Source organism: Amblyomma mixtum, chromosome 5 (assembly GCF_055824585.1).
Source record: "Amblyomma mixtum isolate Tamu chromosome 5, ASM5582458v1, whole genome shotgun sequence".
Classification (NCBI taxonomy): domain Eukaryota; kingdom Metazoa; phylum Arthropoda; class Arachnida; order Ixodida; family Ixodidae; genus Amblyomma; species Amblyomma mixtum.
In genome coordinates this window covers 32,745,589-32,760,923 of record NC_143016.1, presented here as the reverse complement: position 1 = coordinate 32,760,923, position 15,335 = coordinate 32,745,589, and positions in this window count along the sequence as shown.

The window sequence follows — 15,335 nt, the reverse complement described above, 5'->3', positions numbered from 1 at the left end:
GAAGTTATTCCGGAGACCTCCACTATACGCCACCTCTTTCTTTCTTCTTTCACCCTCACCTTCCTCCCTTCCCTCCCGGTGCGGATCAGGTGTCCACCGATGTACGAGAGGCAGTTACTGCTCCATTTCCTTGGCTCAAAAACCAATTTTCAATTTTCAGTTTCGTAAGAATCTCAATATAAAACAGCATCCATAGCAGATATTTTGAAAGAATGCATCAAGCTTGTACATTCGTGCAACAGACACAGAAATAGTTAGCAAAACCTTTTTATCATCTATATCGCCATGCTACTCTTTTGTTAGGCTCGCCGTGCTTCAGGCGTACTGGAGGTGTGAATATGAGGGAGTATAAAAAAAATCTAAATGTTGTAGTCGAAAGAGAAGAGATTTTGGAGTGTCAGGTCCTACTAAATTTCGCAATCTATGACATGGCGTTTGGACAGTTATTACAAATATACATACCAGGTTCAGGTAGTTCGCGCAAGATAATTTATTTAGATTTTTTTCAATTGTACCGACACATTGCATTTTTGCTGTTAAAAGAAACACACTATTTCAAATCAACTAAAAAATGCGTTCTTGCGACCGTCGCACAATTCGCATCGAATGGTATCTACTTTTCTGGTTTTCAATTTCTCCAATCAGTTCCAGGACATTTACTCCCTCTTTCTTTTTTTTACTCTTCCCGATCACCAAAGCCGTGTTCGTCGTGAAGGTAGAGAGAGAGAGAGAGAGAGAGAGAGAGAGAGAGAGAAACTGCATTGAACCCAGACGTTTTGCTGGAGTCCGGTGGTCGGCATCCTCAGTTCAGGTCGCCGGTAGCTTGCGCTGCCTCTCGGGCCCAGTTAATCAGTTTGCGCTGATCTTCCACGTCTGAGCTAGACAGGGCTGCTTACCGCACTGCTTACGTGGGGCGTGTGTTGTTTGTTCTGCTGATGGTGAGTCCGAGAACTTCCACATGACATGGCAGTGCACCAATGACCTGTGCTGCTATATTTGTCTGGGTACATTAAGTTTTATTTATGTAGGTTTGGGTACGTGTGCAGATAATGCTTCTTTTTTCATTCCTCTGCGGGAGTAGTTCCGTCTTGCATCATTGCGTGATTTTCAACTTCGTGTCTTGTCACTGTGTTTCTCTAATATCGGTTGCTGACCATTCGAGTGGATTTTTTATTTACTTTAGACAACTCTTTGCGTTCTTTAGCTCTTTTTTTTTTCTCGACATAAGCCGGAAATCTCGCGAAATTTAGCACAAGATATTTATCTCCAATGACATTGACAATCCTAGATCCCTGCATGAACGGCCTCACTAAACATAAGGATGATGACACAGGGTATTCAGTAGCTCTTCTTAGAGCGGCTAAATTAAGGTTCTCTCTTCTTTGTCCAGGCGACAGCGCCCACTTGCGTGACGATAACGCGTAGCTTGATCACTGTGCTATGAGAAAAAAAAAAAAATTCCTGGTCGTATGTCAGAAAACCCGCTTTCGCAACTGTCGGGGTTTAATATAGCAGAAGACATATATTCCTTCTAGTCATGCATAACGGGAAACTTCTTGAAAGGTTTTCTCACGCTCCGTTAAAAATGCTTTGGCAATATCCTAAACCACTAACGTGTGGATTTCAACTTAATATAGGCGTCTTTTGCAATAGGGGCATACTTTCAGAGCAATAATCACTGGTGCTTCGAAGTTCTTTTAGATTCCCTGGAGCGACGCGAGGAGCATCGTCATGCGCGGTCGAGTAGACGTCGGGCCACTATTTATACTTAGAAGAAGACATGAAGCAGGGGAAGAAGAAAAAAGAAAAAGCATTGCTTCACTGCTACAGAACCACCGCGCACGTCACAGCCTATTCGTCGCCTCGCCGACGAACCACTGAAGTTGTTAACGGAGTACGCGAGAAACGACTGCACGGTCCAAGGAGTCCCTGCCCACTACCACGGCGTGGTGTGAAATCGCTAGAAGGGCGTTTTAACGGGCCGACTTTTACGCGCGCGTTTATTGGCATTTCGTAAGGCACCGATGCGACGCCGTTGAGAGACTCGCGCGGCGCCGATTAGCGTCTGCAACGCACCGCCCCGCCTCCATTGTGTCGCTCCGGCGGTTCGCCGGCCTGCAAGCGCCCGTTGCGAGATCCGAGGAGCGCGACGAGTAACTTGACCCAGCAACCGTGTTGCGTCATGCCGGATCCCTAAATCGGTCTCGTTTTCGTCGCCGATCTATTCTGTCTATCTCTTTATCCCCCCTTTCTCGTTGGGGCTGCGCTCAAGCGCCGTTGGCGAGTTGCTCTAACTAAAGAAAGGCACTGTGTGTACAGGAGACCGGGCGCGGGACCTGGGTGAAGAGGAGGAGGAGGTGGAGGTGTTGGTGGCGGTTCTACTCTGCTGTCCTCTTTTTAAGCACCGCCCCGAAGAGCTCCGTAAAGCGAGAGACTTATACGGTCGGCGGCTCGAGCGACGTTGCGTTCGAGAGGAGCGCGCACTCTTGATTGTGAGTGAGCGAGTGGGTCCGTCACTGGAGGGCAAAAACCTTTCGCAAAGCTCGCGGTGAGTCTTGCGATTCACGCCATTGATTTGACCTCGGCGTCCGCTGAGCGCCGCTACTGCGGAGTGTGTGTGTGTACACAGCGGCGCTGCAAAGGGCGGTGGTGGGGGGCGCTTTTAATGGCCGCTGAGCGAAAGGCTCGCCCGAGGAGCCCCGTATGGGACCGGCGCGGCGCGATAAGCTGCCCCGGGCCATTTTCGGCCTCCGCGAGGAAAGGAGAAATCGCCTCCGATCCGCCGAGGAAATAAAAAGGCGTGTCAATGGCGCACTTGCCACCCACTCGCTGGTGCGTGCGAGCGGTGGGGCTTCGTGTGAGCTCACGGTGGCCGGCCTCGCGGAAACGGCTGTTGCCGCCTTGGGGTCCGCGCAGAAACTGTCGGGGTACTCGCACCGGACAGCGGTCTGCGGGGAAGGTCGTTGAGTAAAGTGAAGGAACATGACCGGCAGTTGCGCAGTGGGCCAGGCTCTTGGATGTTTAAAGCAACCTGAATTACAACAACCGTGAGGGGATAGGGCGGCTGAAGCTGAAACAAGACAGGATTAATCGGCGAGATATGGGACGGACATCTGTCCTGCAGTGGGCGTAGTAAAGCTGATGATGATGATGATGAATTACACGCTACGTCGAATACTTTCTTCGAATCAGTTTTCGATCTTTCCACTAGGTGAATTCCGGACGCGGTGAAGAGTCACCGGTGTCTGCATGTCGTTTGGAAGAGATGACAAGCTGTAGGAGGACGCCGAAGCGGTAAGGGACGTGTTCTTAGGCTGCCAAAATGCAGCACCTTGGTAGAGAGCCGCTCGACAATGCCCGCAAAAGAAATCATCGCTCACGTTGGTGGCGACATGCGCTATCGGTTCGCGACATCTCAAGCAGTGGAGAGATAACTCATGGCATATGCGTTGCGAATAGCTATGTGCCATGCGCAATCTGCATCAGGGTTTCGCAAAGCAGACAATCTGTAATTCATAACGCGCGGCTTGGAAACGGCCTGTACACACCGAATTTTTTACATATTATCTTGAGAAGAAAAATATGTTGTTAAACATCTTGAGATCTATGCTTGCTTGTTACTTGCATTCGGGATGTCTTGTCTCCTGAGCGTGAGCTTGTGTCTTGTACTGAGGATTTTAAGCTTGTCAAAGCTCGTACGTAAGCGATTTGTTGATACTAAGCGGTATATGTTACTGCCATGGGTAGGAATCAACGAAAGCTTATTTTTCATTCAGAGAGAATGCAAGTACTTCAAGCTTAGAAGCAAGTTTCTTGAAAGTGCTCGAGGCCCCTTACACATCTTGGCAATATCAGTTGTGAACACACTGAGACCAGGGAAGAATTCGTATAGAAATAACAGTTAGTAAAAAATTTTACTTAGAATACTAGCAAAGCTGGGAAGTCCATGATCATGTGAATAGTGCAACTGAGCAATGAAAGGTTTAAAAAAATAAAGAACAGGGGAAGATATGGCAACCGCTGAATTTAATACGAAAATATGATTTGAACTCCTCACAATATAGGCGTAATACGTTACGGATATTTGAGCTATATTGTTCTAACTTTGGTTTTTAAATGAGTTTGAACTATTTTGCTTTTCAGGCATTATTACAAGATAATAATATAAATTTACTGCATGGTTACACCTGTAGGGTGAATTTCAGTGGCCCCAAACCAAGCAACTGTAACCACATGTGTTCTCCGTGAATTGTCTAGTGAAGGGAAGGCAATTCAGAGAGAACCCTTTTGGGTACACTCGTTCGGTGATGTCTATTAGACCGTCACGTCTCACGCTATGATAATCTCGTGAAGCGTCCGCAGAAATTAAGCCGTGTGTTTGATGCCGCGCGCTCAGATATCTGATGAAGCGGCCGCGGTTCAAAGTATTCTGCCCCTAACAGCGTAGAGCTGGAGATGGGCGGTAGGGGTAGTCTTGGAGCAGACGTACTGTCAGAAGGCTTCGTCGAAGCGTTGATCATCGCGAGGATAATTAGTTCCCGGATGGCGGAAAGAGGGTCACAGCGGAACCAGTCTTGTAAAAAACTACAAAAAAAGAGAAAAAAACCCCGACAATTTCACAGTGATCCAGTTTCAACGTGTGTCTGTTTCAGCACCTTTGTGGGGAAGATAGAGATAAGAGTGTTGGAAGGACGACTTGGGTGTGCCCACTGTGTGAATTGGTGTCATAGCGTCTGTGACATCATCTCGATGCGGAATAAATTATTGCTTTCTATCCCTTCAGCTCGGCCGGCCGAGAGGTATGAGATAGTCACTTGGCTTGTAGACATGCATCGATGTACTGTACCCGCTACTCACAGTTTCTTCTACGCACCTTGTTCCAGTCCCTGGGGTACAGTCTGGCCTGCATCGATGCGAGGCAACGATTAAGCCATGATACTATGAACTTTTATCATTTTTGTCTATTTGAAGAGAATTATACTCAAACTCCTCGAATGGCTTCTACACCACTAGTTATACCATGCCTTTTACCGGGTTATTTTTTTTTTAAGTTTACAGTTTTGTTTTAAAACGTGCGAGAGATGCATAGGTAAAAAATCGAACATAACGTACGTATTGGTGACCGAGCTGTGCTTGTGAATGCTGTCAAATAGTATGCTCGTTGTTTTTTACAGGTCATATCTTATCGCATAAAGAATACATGGACAACAATGACATCCAGTGGAAGATATTTGGTGAATCGCATTGCAACATTTCTTTTGGTTAGGAACACGTCTTCGAAATATAAGAGAGCACTTAATTTCTGACTACTTTCTGATTCGTCAGAAATTCTGGAATTTACTTAATTCATTACAAGCAAGGGGCTTATATTTTCGACGATCCTGGAAATAATATTGCTGGATAGTTTGATTTCGTTGCTTGCTAATGACATTTCTTGCAGCATACTTGTCAGCCTCAGACCATACTGGTGCCTCCTTTTGGTTCAGTGTGTGCACATCGGTTCTGAGAAGCACCGTATGAAAGAATATATTACAAGACACGAGAAGCTCAGTTTGTGGCGCATATTAAATATGCACTTTACGATGCCATTGCCGTTGATCGAAATGTATGAACGAATGTAAAGGGGGTTCGCGCTTCATTCTCGCATGCTATGGAACACGTGCTGCCTGACTTCTTTGTCACGAGCAATCCATACCGTGCCCGCTAATTCCTTGTCTTGCAAGTTCTTCCTTTTTTGCTTCCAGAAGCAGGTCTCACTCACGGCTCATTGCCCTTTAATGTCACACTAGCGTTGACCCAATTACCCCCCAGACTAGATGAGGCGGAAATCTTGACTTCATCTTGTCTCATACGCTCGCTAGTACGAACTGCAGGCGAAGCTAAATCTGGCCGTCGTGTGAACATTTTATGCAGCTCTCCTCTTGCTGCTCTGCGCTGCAAGCACAGAGCAGGCAAAGCACAGGAAGAAAAAAGCGGGATGGAAGGAACGGTGATCGTAGAGCATCCCAGGATTTTGCTTATGCGCTTGTACGTGTCCTTAGCCTAATGGCTGAGGCATAAACATTCGTCGGAGTAGAGTGCAATGCAGCAACAAGTGAAGCGAAGTATAAAACAGAAAAAAAAGTATAGATGCGATCAAGTATCGCGCTGCGGCCAAGCGAAGCGTTCGTTGTTGCCGTAACGACTTCCCTTTCTGAATAGACACTCGCGGAGAGGGGCGCACAAAGCGAATGACGAGCGTCTTGACCGGGCAACGACATCCGTCGCGACGGTACAGCGGCAGCGAGTGCGCGTACGCCCCCCTTTCTCCTCCCTTTCCAGGTCTTCTTTCTTTTTTTTTTTCTTGTCGTGTTCACTCCACCGAGACGACATGGTGTGTCCGCCTGCGTCGAACTCAATTTTTCGGCGGCGAAACCGATGTTCCACTATTTGAGTTGTTACTCTCGTTTTATGCTTCGCGCTCCGTGCCATACACGCAAAGCTCACGCGACGCTCAAGAACGCCAAAAGAAAAATAAAAGACAAATTATAGCAGCAAAGACTGAAAGGAGGTCAAGCAAGGATGGAGGGGCACCGAAAGGAAGAACTGGTCGGGGCGTTGCGATCGAGGGAGGGGGACAATAATCAAGGACAAACCAAACTGGCCGAGATGGGAAGATAGAAGAGCGTCAGAGAGAAGGAGGGTAGACAAAGAAAGAAGAGGGAGAGAGAGAACAGAGAAGTGGACAAAGTGGACTGAGGGTGAGGGCGAAGAACGTTTTACGATCGGCTGCCGTGCCGCCATAGCGGCGAGTCGTAAAAAAGTAGTGGCGCGGGAAAGTAAAGAATCCCCGGGAGCGCCCCACGCGCGCGCGCGGGCGCTCACGTTTTGTGTTGGTCCCCGGAGTCGCCGTGGTCGTAAAGGTGCGCGAAGGGGGGGCAGCGGAACAGCGGCGGCCGCCGCGACAACGCTTCCGAAGCGAGGCAGCAGCGGCGGCAAGAGCACAGCAGCGGCGCGCGGCCGGTCGCCCAGACTGAGCCCCGAGCTACTCCCCCCTTCCCACACTCCCACTTCCGCCCCTCCCTTCCTCCTCTACTTCCTCTTCCCAAGAGTAAATAATGTTCCGGGCAGCGCTCCTCTTCCTCTTGGTGCTCACGAGCCCGTTTCTCCTTAGTCTCCCGCCGTGCGCCTCGCAGTTGCAGCCGGGTCACGTGATTGCTTCATGCTCACCACTCCCCTCTCTCTCCCTCGCCTCCTCCCACCTCCCCCAGCGGGACACCTTCCGATCGGACGGCTTCCGCCCCCCCCCCCCCTCCATCACCACACTCCGCATCGCCGCAGCCGCCCTTTGATCTTATTTTGACGGATTAGGGGCGGATCGCCGCTGCGCGAACCGTATAACGGCCCTGCTCGGCCGCGGCTGGCTTTTCTTCGGGACCTGGCCAGCGGCGAGTGTGCTTTGAGCTTCGGTATAGAGATTAAGACTGGCTCTGATTCGACCCCTGCTCCGGTGGCGCGCCCTGTATCCATTTTTTTTTTTACCTTGCTCTTTTCGTCTTACGCGACCGAAGATGCTTATTTTTTCTGGGCCTGCCTATGTGTTTGCTTGTGCGCACTTGCGGGCATGTCCTAGTACGCGACTTAATGGCTTGTAATCAATGCTGCCGAGCCGATTATAGGTCCTGCCGAAGGTTGTTTTCTTTTCTTTTTGCTTTATATTTTTATTTACTGCCGTCCGGTTGTGCTTTTCCAGTAGGCTCCGATCACGTGCGTGGAGCGCACGGGTAAGCTGCGAGCTGCTCATTAACATCCTGGTCAGTCATTTGGCGAGGTCAGAGCACGTATGTATTGACGTCAGAGCTGTCCGGTTCTGAGCGGCCAAGCCACGTCAGGATTAACTGGTGGTAATACAAGACGGTCCTTTGCCGGTAAACACTGATAATCTTTTAGGGGATTGCGATGAGTTCTAGAAGAAAAGGAATGTAGCCGGGACCTACAAAGAAGTCAGATGGGTGAGATGTGATTAGCAAAGTTTTAGCTATAAGGTGGCTGTGGTTCGCGTAGGGCAGTGGCTAATGAAGATAGATGGAAGCGGCCTCTGTGCTGCAATCAACAGCAACTTAAAAGCGAAGAAAAAAAATGCGGAACTACAGGCTCCGTGCTCTAACCTAAGCTTTGCAAAATACACCGACAGTATGCAGTCCGTTGACTGCACTCCTGAATAGGAGGCAATTGGTGCCGTACACGCCACGCCGTAGCAAACTTAGTGGGGATCACTGCAGCCTAATGATATGAGGGAATTGTTTAAAGAATGTTATTCCCAGCCACTGATAGTTGTTCTGGAAAGAAGCTTGGATAGCCTCTCTCTCAAGGAGGGCACAGTCAGCCGGAACGAAGATGACACGTACAATCCAATTTTTCGCTCAAGTTTCGAGACCACTTTACAAGACCGAAAAAGTTACGTAGTCGGCTGGTCAACTTAATGCAAGAACAGTCACGTGTCGAATGTCCATTGAGGAAAACATCGCATCGGTTCGTGTTTATGCAAGCAGAGGTCGTGATTCGTCTGCAGGTTCACTTCCTTTAATACTCACTCACTGCACAGAGAGAGATAGAGAGCGAGAGCGAGAACGAATAATTTTTCGAAAACGTAACGAGGGTAGAGGAGGCTGAGCAGGTACTTTTGACTCGCACTTTGGAGGCCTCTAATGCGATGCTCGCAGTGAATTCAGCGGCTCTTTCACGGCAGTTTGCGACAGAATCCCAGTCTCATAGGACGTCGCCGTGGTGGGCTTGTCGCGCACTTTCTGAAACTCCTCACGTACCCACACAATGTGTAGCGAATTAGGGGTCCCTTGACAGCCGCACGCGTAGCCCTGCACTGGCGCCGGTGACTGCGGATCGGCGGGGTCGTTGTGTTGGCGCCGCCACTTCCACTGTGCGTCTTCTTCACCTGCCATGGCGTGGCCAGCTCTTGCCTTGTTGATGAAGACCTGAGCTCAACGGTCTGCGTATCCGGGGGTGGAATGCAGTAGACCTTCCGGCGAGTTTGCTTCAGGTGCCGTCACTCCTTTTCAGGGATGTGATGTCGAAGGCTCAGACGCTGAGGTAGACTGGCATTCAGATGGCCATAAAGTAGGTGCTATAGGACACGCCGGCAACTCCTACAAAGAGCGTGCCTACGGGCTGGCGAGCGAGGCACGACTCAATCGCCGCTCCTAACTCATGGTCTCCATTCCGAGCCTTCTACAGCACAGCCCTGAAGAGGAGCGCCGTTGGTCAGCTGTGTGAGAAAAAATACAGAGTATTTGATAAACAAGGTATACTGTGAAGTCGGTGGTTTGAGGAAATTTCGCCTGGTGGTGTGTGCGATCTACGTGAGAAAGAAACAGAACGCTGATCAAGAATGTAGGCGTTGAAAACGTTGATGATGGCATTGAGCTCCAAGGCAGTAAGTAGTCTGGATGGCTTGTGAGAAAGCTTGCGAGAATTATGGCTACACGAAGATTATGGCTGCACGATACAGAAGTAGGCGCATGGCGGCACACGACAACAGAGACCGCGGTGACACGCATGTGCGTGCGTGAACTCCACCTCAAGTAAAAACGCGCACGCGAGCACGCACACACACCAGTGCGCGGGAAGTCAGGAGACGAGTGCATTAGTCAATGAAAAAAAAAAAGATGTTAAGACTTTACACGTACCATTGAGGCAAAGAACTAATGGCGACAGCCGAAGCGCGCCGTCCCCTTCCCCGTGAGTATGCACCCTTCTAGGCCCACCTGTATCCGCCTCATAACGCCACATGAATAACAACTGTTTGCATTTTAAGCTGACCGGCAAATGAATACGGGAGAGGGAGGAGAGTGGTCGTGGTAGTGAAAACATTATTTTTAAGAAGGACGAGACCGCTCGTCGTAGGTGGTGTCCTCAGGGCAGGACAGCGATAACTTCTGCTGTCTTGCGGGCCCGCGCGTTCAGCCGCGCGATCAGCTGGACAGAGCAGCTTCACATGAGGAGTGGTGTATGGGTTTGACGTCCCAAAAGCACTTGGGTTTTGAGGTATGCCGTAGAGGAGGGCTACGGGTAATTTCGACCACCTGGTGTTCTTTGACATGCACTGGCATCACACAGTACACGGACCTCTAGCGTTTCACCTCCATTGAAATGCGACTGCCGCAGCCGGGATCGAACCCGCGTCTTTCGGGTCAGCAGCCGCGTCCGATAACCACTGAGCCACCACGGCGGCGACGCTTCCCATGAGGAGGTAGTGGGTGGGGATATATGCGGTTGCCGTTAAGGGGGAGTGGTACGGTTGCGTGGAGTGGTATAGAGTGGGTAGGACATGATTGCATGACGGCTGCATGGGGGATATTGTGAGGGCGTGCGGTATGATTTACTTACTGTGCTGGTGGGAGCCCGTTGTTCTTTAGAGAAATTTCCTTACACGGCTATTGCTAAAGAAAAGAAGAACCAAGACAATTCCTCCATCCTACGATGACGAATTCCGAGTACCGTCTGGCAATACAGCGCCCAAACGCCAGCTGCTGCTACTTCTTTGTTTTGTCTACTCCACCCGTTACTCCTTTTTCTTCTCGTATACAGAGGTGCTATCAGTCGAGCGATCGGGTTCGAGAAACGACGCACTGCGGGTCTCGCCAAAGCAACGTCCCCAGTACCTCCAACGCGGACCTTTAGCCGCCGGGGTTGTCAGCGCACAGCTGCGGGGCTGTGAACAACGACAACGACAGCGATACTACTGCTGCTGCTGCTACTTGTGCGTGAGACAGACAGGGATGTCGCTTAGCCAGGCATTCTCGCTCAGAAGGACCATAGCTGAACACCGTGATGGACGGAGGAGGGCGGCAGCGGGTCGGCCGGTGTGTGTAGCCGATGGCTATCGCGTTCTTTCTGCCCCCTTTCCTCCTTGGGCTGAAGCTATAGACAACAGGGGCACTCGTCCTGACGATTGCTTGCCGCTCGCTATACAGGCGCATCGGATCCGATATCCCGGGGATATCCTCGGATGCGTCGGTTCTATTTCTCTCTCTTTCTCTCAGGGTGCCGAACAAACCAAAGCGGGTACTCACGCTTGCCTGGAAGAGGCCGCTAATCGTACCAAGAAGATCACAATCAAAAGACAAAGTGAAGGAAAAGACTAAGAAGCCCTGCAAGGAAGAGCTGACGGGAGACAGGCTGAGAGAGGAGCCGGAGATTTTGGGTCACTGATACATTAACACTGTTTCGTCGGGCGCTGCAGCAGGAGCGGGATTCGAGACTCTTTCTTTTTTTTTTTTTTTCGGCATGCACGAACGAAGGCTGCTAGAACAGAGGAAAGGAAGAGCAACGGGAGGAGGAAGGGAGGGAGGGAGCCGCTGAAGAACGACGGCATCGCCGAAGGCGTTTGACTCCCGGCGCGGCGGTGCTTGGCTTCTGCACCTCCGTTTTCTTGCCGCTCGTGCGCCGCCCGCTTATTTTTCTATTCTCTTGCTACACTCCACCGCTATGGCAACTCTTGCTGCACAGCCCCAACCCAGTTTCTCCCTCTGCCTTTCGGTAGTCTCACCCGATCCGCCGCCGTCATTGCCCCGGCGTCGGGATCACGGGGCGAGCTTTGTTTCATCGCACTATCAATTATGGCCTCGGTGCAGAGAGGGGAAGGAAAGGGGTGAAGGGGTCAACGGAGGCAAGGAGAAGAACTAGGGCGGAGGAAAAAGGATTCGGGAGCGCTTTTATAGAAAGATGCCTTCCGGCGTACACTATTTATTCTCTTAACGTTTCACATCTCTCTCCCCCCCCTCCCCCCCCCCTCTCCCACTTTCCTGAGCTTGGATATATCCCCAACCTTTCTCTATTTGTCTTTTAACTTCACCTTTAGCTTAGGCGTGGAATTTCGCATGATTTATTTTTTCTCGGCGCCTTCTGTTTAATGATATTTCCTTGAATGTCATCTTGCGTAACTTACTTTCGTTATCCGTTTCACTCGATACCCCATTTTGTTGGACCTGCTTCGGAGGGAGTGTTCGACTCGGCGAGGAGGTTTCAAGACTTCGATGCTTTCTGCCGCGCTTTTTCGTTTCCGGTTAGCTCGGTCTCCTTTCCGCGACTTAAAAGAGAGTTTGCGTGTCTGTCATGAAGGGCAGGGGGCCGTATGTGGATTTAGAAGTGCGGGTTCGAAGAAAGGACGCTTTGTCTTCTTGAGATTAGAGCCGCTGGCTTTCCTCCGTAGGCGCGCGTCGGATTCTTCATCGTTCCGAAGAGAGGAGAACAGTTTCAATGCTGAGCACAGTGTGAGAGGACTTCTAGAGTTCTGTAGTGCGCATTTTACCAGAAAGAAAAGGGCCACTGGACAATCAAAATGAGAAATTCTCGGCATGAGCTCCGGCAAGTTCAATGACGCTGTTGGCGCCCAGAAACTTTGGATAATTAACAGAGCGTTCCTAGAAGTGTTCGGGTTCTGGCTAGTGGGTAATCGAGATGCGGTTCCATAGCGCACAACAAGGAAGGGACACAACACGAGCGCTAAACTTCCACTAAACGATCTTATTTGGCGCTTACAGCTTAATAAAGTAGCGAGCAGGGTACGAGGATAGAAGCATACCACTTTGCTTTTCACCGCCTACGATCTCGAAGCTGTCCGCATAAGGGACCTGAGAACAAGGCCCTGATACCTTTAGAAGCGAATTGCAGAGCAATCTCGGTTTTTCTTTTCAGTGCGCTAGAACTTATAGCGGTGGACATCCCCGCATTTAGTCATTGTGTGTTTGTCTGAAGCTTGCTTTGTTGCAGGCTGTCCACGGTTATGGAATGCGTGCGCGCGTGTGTGTATGTATATATATATATATATATATCAGTTATATTTAAGCAATAAAATACACCATTAAGTTACGATTGCTGAACACCACACACACAAAAAAGATCCCCCTATGTGCCCTAGTTTCGGTGGTTGTTGGCGTCCTTCACGCACACACATATACCTGGAAGGCTGTGATGACGTCACAAGGTCAAGTGGCTTAGGTGGCTCGTGGACGATAAACAATCCACAACAATGGCCACACAGCGCTAGCGTACATAATTCAGATTTCGCTTAAGTAAATTGACCGCTATTTCTTTTTGGTGGGAAACGTGCACCAGACTTCCGACTAATGCCTCAAATTAGTGCTTGATTACAGTGTTTTAAAGTTGAGCTGTTTGCATTATAATGTATAACCTTTTGCATCTTGTGCGAAGTTACATGCGTTCAATAACTGCGCGTGACATTTGTTCCGCTTCGGTATGCAGTTCCTAGAACTCGAAAGCCACAGCTTTGGCTTGAAATGGGCGCTCGAAATGCTCAATTTACCCCCTTCTGTCTCTTTTGTGCCACTGTGCAAGGCTTACGTTCTTGAATATTTTATTCATTTCGCAATAATTTAGTTCTGATGCCGAGAGAAGTCTCACCAAGCTGTGTCGTACAGTCTCGTCACCGACTTGGGGACATTTAACGCAATTTGACGCCACTTGACCCAGGGACTGATTTATAGGAGGTTGCCCTGTTGATTTATAGGAGGTTGCCAGAAATTTCACATAGAAATTATGCCGAACGCTGTTTTTCGGCCCCACTAGTAGGAGAAATAGGTGGCTAAGATTGGACTGCTACCCATCCCCTCGCCTACCCCACCCCCCACCCCCCACTCCCCCCACTGTTCATGGCCTGTCGTATGATGTCAAGCCTTGTTAAGTATTGAGCCACTTCATAAACAGAGTCGAATTTATTTATCCCGTGATTAACTGCTTCATTCGAGAGAAAGTCATGTGTGATTGGCTGGAGGACAAATAGAGAATTTCTTCTAATTACGGCCTTTTCTCGCTCCAGCAGTATACAGTGCGAAATCAAAGACGTGTCTCTCGCTTTGCAATAATGTAACAGGCAAGACGAACCACTCGAAAGAATTGTGAAAGAAAGGGAGCAGTGGAGCATTTACTGGAAAAAAACAGCGCAGCAGTAACAAGGACGAGACGAGAAGGACGCAAACACAAGCTCTGACTAACAACTGTGTTTTAGAGCACTGCACGGGCCTCAATTTGAGGCCCGAGCCCGGCCCGGGCCCGAGACCTGAAGCCCGAGCCCGGCCCAGGCCCGCGGCTTCAAGCCCGGGCCCGGCCCGGGCCCGCTAAATTATCGCTCTAGTGAGCCCGGCCCGGCCCGTGAATCCCGGAGGGAAGCTCAGCCCGGGCCCAGCCCGGCCCGTTTCACAGTAACGCTTGAGGTATACTGCTCACTCTGAGCAAGCTACCAGACTGCTACTACACCGATAAGGAACTGGCCGACAAAGGCTCTGAAACCGCAGTTTGGCTTCCAGAAAGTTGGTTCTTTTTAACCCAGAAGGAAGTGATGAAGAGTAGTTCTCGGCAGGCCCGTCTTTTGGAGATGCCTGAACACAAGGCTACAAGAGCAAAAAAGTTATTTAAGGGACCCAAACTCAGGGGAACTCGCCTTACACTGTAGCCAGTGAGAGTGCTGCACCCCTGCCCTTGAAAGAACAGTTATTCTTCGCAAGTGTCGGGACACCACCACAAGGTTGATAGCAGAAGCTCTGGCGATATCAAAATGCGCAGATAAGTGTGTCAGCAACCCCTATGTGCGCCTTAGTGAAAAGGAAATGTCATTTCTGAACACCAATGATAGGACGAAATATTGGAGGAACGGGAGACAACTCCGATAATCGTGCCACGAATGCGTGAGGGGATGTGTTGGTTTCTGTTTTGTTGTTTTGTGCCGAGTTCTTATATAGGCTGGCTCGGAACAATAAAACACAGTTGTTAGTCAGCGCTTGTGTTTGTGTTCTTCTCGTCTCGTCCTTGTTACTGCTGCGCTGCAATTTTCCAGTATGCAGAACCAACTAGCCAGTCACTATGTTTTGGAGCATTTAGTTAAAAAAAAAATGGTGAGGGAAGTAAAACAAAACACAAACACCTCTTCTTCACGAGAAAGCGATGCGCTCATATCCTTTCGCTGCTCTTGACTAGATTTATACATTTTGTCACGCCCTCATTGAAATTAGTCTAACAAACATTCTGACGCCGCCGGACAGTTTTCACCTTCATAGATCTCCTAACACTATCGCATTAAAAAAAGAGAGAAATAAAAAAAACACAAAACAATAACTAAATAATTAAGGGAAATTTACAATGCAATCTAATGCCTTGTTCTGGCATGGATGAAATCTGCTTCTTTGTTTTCCCATAATTTGCGCGCTCCAGACTCGCCCCGTTTTGTTTCACTGGCCGCATCCAGCCAACGGCCTTGTTGGCCCAGGGCGCCTACAGCGCATCAAACGTTGCCGAGGCGCGCTGCGCTCTATGGCGTCAGCCTG